This window comes from Bidens hawaiensis, unplaced genomic scaffold (assembly GCF_021521415.1).
Source record: "Bidens hawaiensis isolate Kalapana, Puna unplaced genomic scaffold, B.hawaiensis_p1.1 tig00004021_1, whole genome shotgun sequence".
Lineage (NCBI taxonomy): Eukaryota > Viridiplantae > Streptophyta > Magnoliopsida > Asterales > Asteraceae > Bidens > Bidens hawaiensis.
In genome coordinates, this window is record NW_027491237.1 from 1790099 (window position 1) to 1797500 (window position 7402).

At 32.8% G+C, this 7402-nt stretch overlaps 1 non-coding gene across 1 annotated transcript; it reads left to right on the forward strand.

Moving 5' to 3' along the window:
• Nucleotides 1-3331: 3331 nt before the first annotated feature.
• Nucleotides 3332-3405, forward strand: TRNAW-CCA (transfer RNA tryptophan (anticodon CCA)). The gene has a single exon. It is a non-coding gene; the product is annotated as a tRNA-Trp (tRNA).
• Nucleotides 3406-7402: the final 3997 nt, after the last annotated feature.

Here is a 7402-nt window from a genome sequence, read left to right on the forward strand (position 1 = left end):
ATGTTAAATGAGACCAAAAAGACGAAATGAAAAGAAAAATTCTAGATTTTAATAGAGGAGATAACGATGTGGAAAACAATACATGAATTCTCTACAATGACACTGTAGGCCAACGGAAGGGATGTAGCGCAACTTGGTAGCAGCGTTTGTTTTGGGTACAAAATGTCACGGGTTCAAATCCTGTCATCCCAACCTATTACTCCCCTTTGAGCAGTAATGAGGTATTTTTTAAGATCAACTCACAATGGACATATCATATAGAATCTTTCATTCTTATGACAATATATAGTATGCATACAAGATGTATTGGGCCAATTCTTTTCTTTTTTCTTTACAGTTGTGACAACTGCCAAATTTCAGGTCAACTTCGTTAACTAAACACAGTTAAATCTTGTTGACTATGTCTGTAAACTCAGTTAGTTCTGTTAACTATGTTAATGAACTCTTATACATGTGGGGTCATGTATATGAACTCTTGTAAATGTGGTGTCATGTATGCGTACATTTAAGTTAATGTGTCATTGGTGACTTAAATAAGAACAAGTGGCTAATTATAACTAGAATAATAAACTCGTCATACATGTTATGATAAACGTGTTATGTAGCATGTACTGTATATGATAAGTATAATGTGCTATGTGATTAATATGTTATATTATGGTTGATACATAATTATGTGATTTGTAAGTAAGCTAGGTGATTAAACAAGTTACATTATATGTCATGTTACATGTTGGTTATTTATATGGAACCTTAGATTATAATACATAGAAAATGTTTATAAATTATGTAACATGTCACATATGGATTAATAAAAATAACTTAAGGTGTTATTATTCCATTAAATCATTAGTAAAGTATTTTTAATAACAAGGAGGTTAAAACTATTGGAGTTCAAAGCCTTTCTCTTTCCCTTCTCTCTCTCTTTGGCCGTGAACCACACACACACATCCATACTCTCACTTTATTTTGCAAACACTCTCTTTCAATATCATTTTCGTACATAAAAGGTTTGGTGATTATTGGGAAGCAAGGGAAGTAAACATTTGGATCAATCAAGAGGGTAGGTATTTATGTTTTGTTGTATACATATGAACCTTGTATACAAATGATTTGGATCATAAAATTGGATGATCAAAGTTTGATGAGTCAAAAGAATTTGTATGTATTTTGGTCTAGTATTTTGAGTCTTTTATAAATATAATTGTTTTTACTTTTCTTATGAAATCAAATGGATAATAGTAAGACATGAAATTTAATTGAGTAAGAATGTTCTTTGATGATTTAGAATCATAAGGATGTAAAGATTATGATTTTTAGTGGATTGTGGTTTGAATATGCTTGCTGGCAGACTTTGTGTCTTGGATTGTATGGTGAATAACTTGATGATACGTTTGTGTTTTTGGTCGATTTTTGATTCTATGAAAATGTATTTTGAATCTAGTTTTCAGAAAGTTTGGAATCTTAATTTTTGGACTTTGTTTGCGTAGTTTTTATTAATTTATAAAATCAGGATGCAAATCTGTTTTAGAGGTAAAGTTTCTGAGTTGTGTTATAAATTGCATAACTTGACGTTGAAAATAGATATGGAGATAATTCTACTTCTGGAATGTTGTAAATTAAAATAGGAATCTAGTCCAATTGGTCTTGAATCAATTAGACCAGTATGGAATTTTTGACAAATATTTGTTTACTGCTGTGTTGAGATAGAGTTAAAAGTTAGATTGATGTAGTGTGTGAATAATCTGTATGTTTTGATAAGTTATAAAATTATAAGAAAAATATATGTTATACCTAATACATGTGAGTATATGTGTGATTTATTTGGTAATTTAATTCCAAGTTTTGATTGATTAGAAAAATCGGTTTTTGAATGATTGAAATGTGTTTTCGGTGATCAATATATTGATTAGTTAAAATAGTTGTAAATTGTAATATATTGACTATGCTATGGAATTTTGACTAAGTGGTTAGTCTTACTTGTGAAATGTTGAAAGTAATAGGAGTTTGACTTAGTCATAGAATTTCATGAAAAGTGGCTAAGTGCATATTACTTGATTGTTGTTAAAGTTGTGACTAGGAACATAATATAAACATTCTGAGTCTAACGAATTGGTCAAAAGTCATCAACGGGCCGTCGGTCAACATTTTGGTCAAAGGTCAACATTTTGGTCAAACGGTCAACAAAACTCAATTTTTTGTCTTCGGTCATCGAGACTTGGACTTTTTAGTCAATGGTCAACAACTTGGACCTTTTGGTCAAAAGTCAAACGAAAAGTTAAACTTTAGTCAAAGTCAACAAATGCAAACTTTGGTAAAACTTCAAATAAACAAGAGAATTGTTTGGATACTAAAAATTCTATGAATCGCTTAGCAAATACTTATAGTGTTTGTGTGATTTAGGCACTAGAACAACATTGATTTAAGAAGTTGACTTTCACTTTTAACGGCATTCGAGGTGAGTTTCATTACCCCACTTTTTACTTACTCCTTTTGGGGGAAAGCATGCAACATACAAATTTTTTGGATAATTGTAGACTTTTTAATACCTCATGTATACATATTGAACTTAAACTGAAGTCCCCCATGCACATTGGACCGTTAGCAATTGTACATTGGCTTGGTAATGAAAAGTAGTACTACTGGGTTTGACAAACCCCCTCGGGGCTCTCGGTTGAGGGAGCCGCTGGGCGTTTCATCTACTTGGAATGAAATATGCACTAGTCTTATATTAGACTCTGTGGGTGGTAAACAAAACTAACATGTCAGCCTCGGTCACAATGGAAAACACACTATTGTAACATGATTGCTAGCGTAATTAACTAGCGGTATTACTAATGCATACATTATCCGTACAATATCCATGTTTACTACTACACTGTGTACTTACTAAATGGTTGTTTGACAAACTTGTTTTTAAACTCAAACTGTGAACTCACCAACCGTCGTGTTGACCCGTTTTAGCATGTCTTTCTCAGGTCGCTGATAGTTCAAGGATAGGAGTTGCATTCATGATCACCAATAGACATTGCATCTTAAGTTGGAATCTTTTATTTAATAATGTTATGGCTTGCACATGTTTTGGGCGCCTTATACTATTTGGTTTTGTTTAGGGATGTTTCCCGTTATGTTACGCTTCCGCATGTTAAAACCTTAAGACATTAACTCTGAATGATATCCCAAATATGGGGCAATAAAGTTTATTTAAAATATTTAGACGTTGTTTGTTGTAACTAATGATTGAGATCCTGGTTTGTCACGCGCCTCGCGGTAAAACCCCGCATGTGGAAATTGAGGGTGTGACAACAGTATTCTCTTTTATGATAAGAAAGCGCTCTTAGTTCAGTTTGGTAGAACGCGGGTCTCCAAAACCCGATGTCGTAGGTTCAAATCCTACAGAGCGTGATTCGGATCTTCTTCGATCGAATTCGATGGAAACACTAACTGGAATTGGAACAACAATCTTAATTTGACCTCCTGGATATTAAAGAAAGGAAGAGGTCAAAAGGGGGGGGGGGGGTGTTAATTAATCAAAGGTCCAACTGATCGCCACACCTGTATTGTAAATATGCAGTTACAAATAATTCCTTTTCTATCATTATATAAAAATAGCTAAGATTTCTAAAAAAATTAACTAACTATGAAAAGGGGTGGCAAAAAACGACAGAAAGAAATTGGCTAGTTATCATTATAAGAGATCCAATTTTTTGGTTATTAAGGAGCACAAAAAGAAGCGTCGAAAAAATGACAAGATATTATCTATCTGAATATAAAGTCTCAATTCCAACAAGTAAAAAGCAAGTCAAAAGGGGGATATTTCCTTATTTCGAAATGGTTGATTATGAGATAGTTCGATTTTTTTTTTCATTTTTTTTATGTAGTTGTGTATATTTCGATACATATAAAAGATACCCCAAATCGTTTTTTATACTTGTTCCATATAGTCTGCTTTAACTCGAATGAATGTTATGAAGAAACATCAATTAAGTTATGTTCTAGAAAGAGAGGATTCTTGCATTTTTTCCCTCCTGCTGAGAAAGCATTCATTTATAATTTATCGGTAAAATAACTTCTAATTAAAATACTTCAATTGGTACACGCAAGAAATAGGCCAATTCCACAGCTTTTTGTTCCATTTCCCGTGGAGTAAAATTCTCATCAGTACGAGTCAATGGAATGGCTCCCTGGCCTCTTATCTCCATATAAAGGACACGCCGAGTATAAATACCCTCTTTAACTTCTATTCTGACAGATTGAATATCTTTTATAAGAAATCGGAGGAAGACCCGACGATATTTTCCATGAAATCCCCAACGAAAGATACACACTATTCCGTCTTTTATATCAAATCGATCATAACCACTACCTACATTCCACGAAATTGTGCACCACAAATAGAAGCTAATAAAAAGACCCGCAATCCCATAGAAAGACATCACAATTCCTTGTTGAAAAAAATGATTTTCTGAGACGGAAAGAAAGATATCAAATTTCTACCAAGATAACTCGAGGTTCCAACCAACAAGAATCCTAATGAACCTAAAAAAAGGATAATAGCCCAGCATAAATTACTTATTTTTTGAGCCCCCTTTATAGGTTCTATCCATATATGTTATGATCGACAACTCATACTTGATCCCGTTGCTTTTTTGGAATTGAGAGAATACCCCAAATGAATTTGACTTTAGTCTATTTGTTTCCGAAGTAACTCGCATCAACTAGCACTAGTTTGAACTAGTTTGATGTGAACCTTTAGGAGTAATTCATTAAATTGGTTAGATCTAAACTAATAACATACCCTTCGTATGACTCACTAAAGATAGCCACATACATACAGATAGACCGGCTTTACAGCTCAACCATCCGCCAATTCGGGTCTATTTGAAAATAGCTAGAATATAGCATTTTATGCAGACATAAGAATTTTTCGGCGGAAGCCGCTTATACCATATTTTGCTAAAAGGATATCCGTGTTATCATACAAACGTAAAAAAAATAGATTATTATTTAGATTTTATATTTATTATTTATAATATCAATTTATAATATAAAGATATCTTATTATATATAAAGATATCTTACTTATTATAATTTGAGAATTATTATATATAGATTTAAGTATCTATCTAAGTGAGTATATAATGTAGTTTTTTTATCTTTCTAAATGAAGGATTTGAAAGGATATGGATGAGATTTTTTTTTCTTCATTTTTTGCTCTTGTCTTCGAATTTCGATTATTAAGCAAAAGCTTATTAAAAAGGAATTAGATTCTACTTACTTTAGATTCTATTTATATTGAATTATATTGAAGGGTTTGTTAGAATCCCATCCAACAGGTATTCTTAGTCAAAATAGGATTATCGTAAGATATAGAAAGATAAAAAATTCTATGTTTAATAGATTTGAATAATATATGACGAGAAGAAGATTTTAGCCTGATTTTACTTTACGAAAATAAGAATTTCATCTTTTATCTTGTTGATAAATAATAATTAATATAGAAAAGGGGACGGATTTTCAATTTGATGTGACTTTTGATTCTTTAGACAATTAGATCTAATTAGATCTTATGTCAACAAAGAAAACCCCATTCGTCTAATTTTTACTTGGATTCCGATAAACTAATTAAATAAATAATTACTTGTTTGCTCAAAATAATTGAACTGAATGTTTTAATTTTGTTTCAAAGGAAAGAAAGTGTGGAGTTGAATTAACTCACTCAGAACGCTTTTTAAAGGATTACGTGGTACGATTAAATCGAATAAGCCCTTCTGGAATAAATACTCAGCCGCTTGTGAACCGTCGGGTACTATTTTATTCAATGTTTGTTCAATTACTCTTTTACCCGCAAAGGCAATGTAGGCATTGGGTTCAACAATAATGATATCCCCCAATATACCAAAACTAGCTGTCACCCCACCGGTAGTAGGACATGTAAGGATTGGTACATAGAATAACTTTTTATTGGATTGATAATCATATAAAGCAGAAGAGATTTTAGCCATTTGCATCAAGCTCAAACTTCCTTCTTGCATGCGTGCCCCTCCAGAAGCACACACTATAATAAGAGGTAGAAATTCTTTAGTAGTGTATTCAATCAAACGGGTAATTTTCTCCCCAACTACAGATCCCATACTACCCCCTATAAACTAAAAAACCATGATCGCAATTGCTACGTTAATACGGTCTAGTAGCCCTATGCCTTTTTGAACAGCCTCGGTTAATCCTGTCTTTCTTTGGTAAGAGTCGATTCGATTTTTATAAGGCTCCTCCTCCGAATGAAATTCAATGGGATCCAGAGAGACCATATCTTCATCCATAGGCTTCCAAGTACCCGGACCGATCGAAAGTATGATTCCATCTGAACTACTCATTTTCAAATGAAATCCACATTGTTCACAAAGATTAATTTTTGATTTAAAAAATTTCTTATAATACTTCTAATTAAAATACTTCAACTGGTACACGCAAGAAATAGGCCAATTCCACAACTTTTTGTTCCATTTCCCGTGGAGTAAAATTCTCATCAGTACGAGTCAATGGAATGGCTCCCTGGCCTCTTATATCCATATAAAGGACACGCCGAGCATAAATACCCTCTTTAACTGCTATTCTGACGGATTGAATATCTTTTATAAGAAATTGGAATTTGACCCGATAATTTTTTCCTGGAAATCCCCAACGAAAGATACACACTATTCCGTCTTTTATATCAAATCGATCATAACCACTACCTACATTCCACGAAATTGTGCACCACAAATAGGAGCTAATAAAAAGACCCGCAATCCCATAGAAAGACATCACAATTCCTTGTTGAAAAAAACGATCTTCTGAGATGGAAAGAAAGATATCAAATTTCTACCAAGATAACTCGAGGTTCCAACCAACAAGAATCCTAACGAACCTAAAAAAAGGATAATAGCCCAGCATAAATTACTTATTTTTTGAGCCCCCTTTATAGGTTCTATCCATATATGTTATGATCGACAACTCATACTTGATCCCGTTGCTTTTTTGGAATTAAGAGGATACCCCAAATGAATTTGACTTTAGTCTGTTTGTTTCCGAAGTAACTCGCATCAACTAGCACTAGTTTGAACTAGTTTGATGTGAACCTTTAGGCGTAATTCATTAAATTGGTTAGATCTAAACTAATAACATACCCTTCGTATGACTCACTAAAGATAGCCACATACATATACATAGACTGGCTTTACAGCTCAGCCATCCGCCAATTCGGGTCTATTTGAAAATAGCTAGAATATAGCATTTTATTGAAACAAGAATTTTTCGGCGGAAGCCGCTTATACCATATTTTTCTAAAAGGGTATCTGTGTTATCATACAAACGTAAAAAAAGATAGATTATTATTTAGATTTTATATTTATTATTTATAATA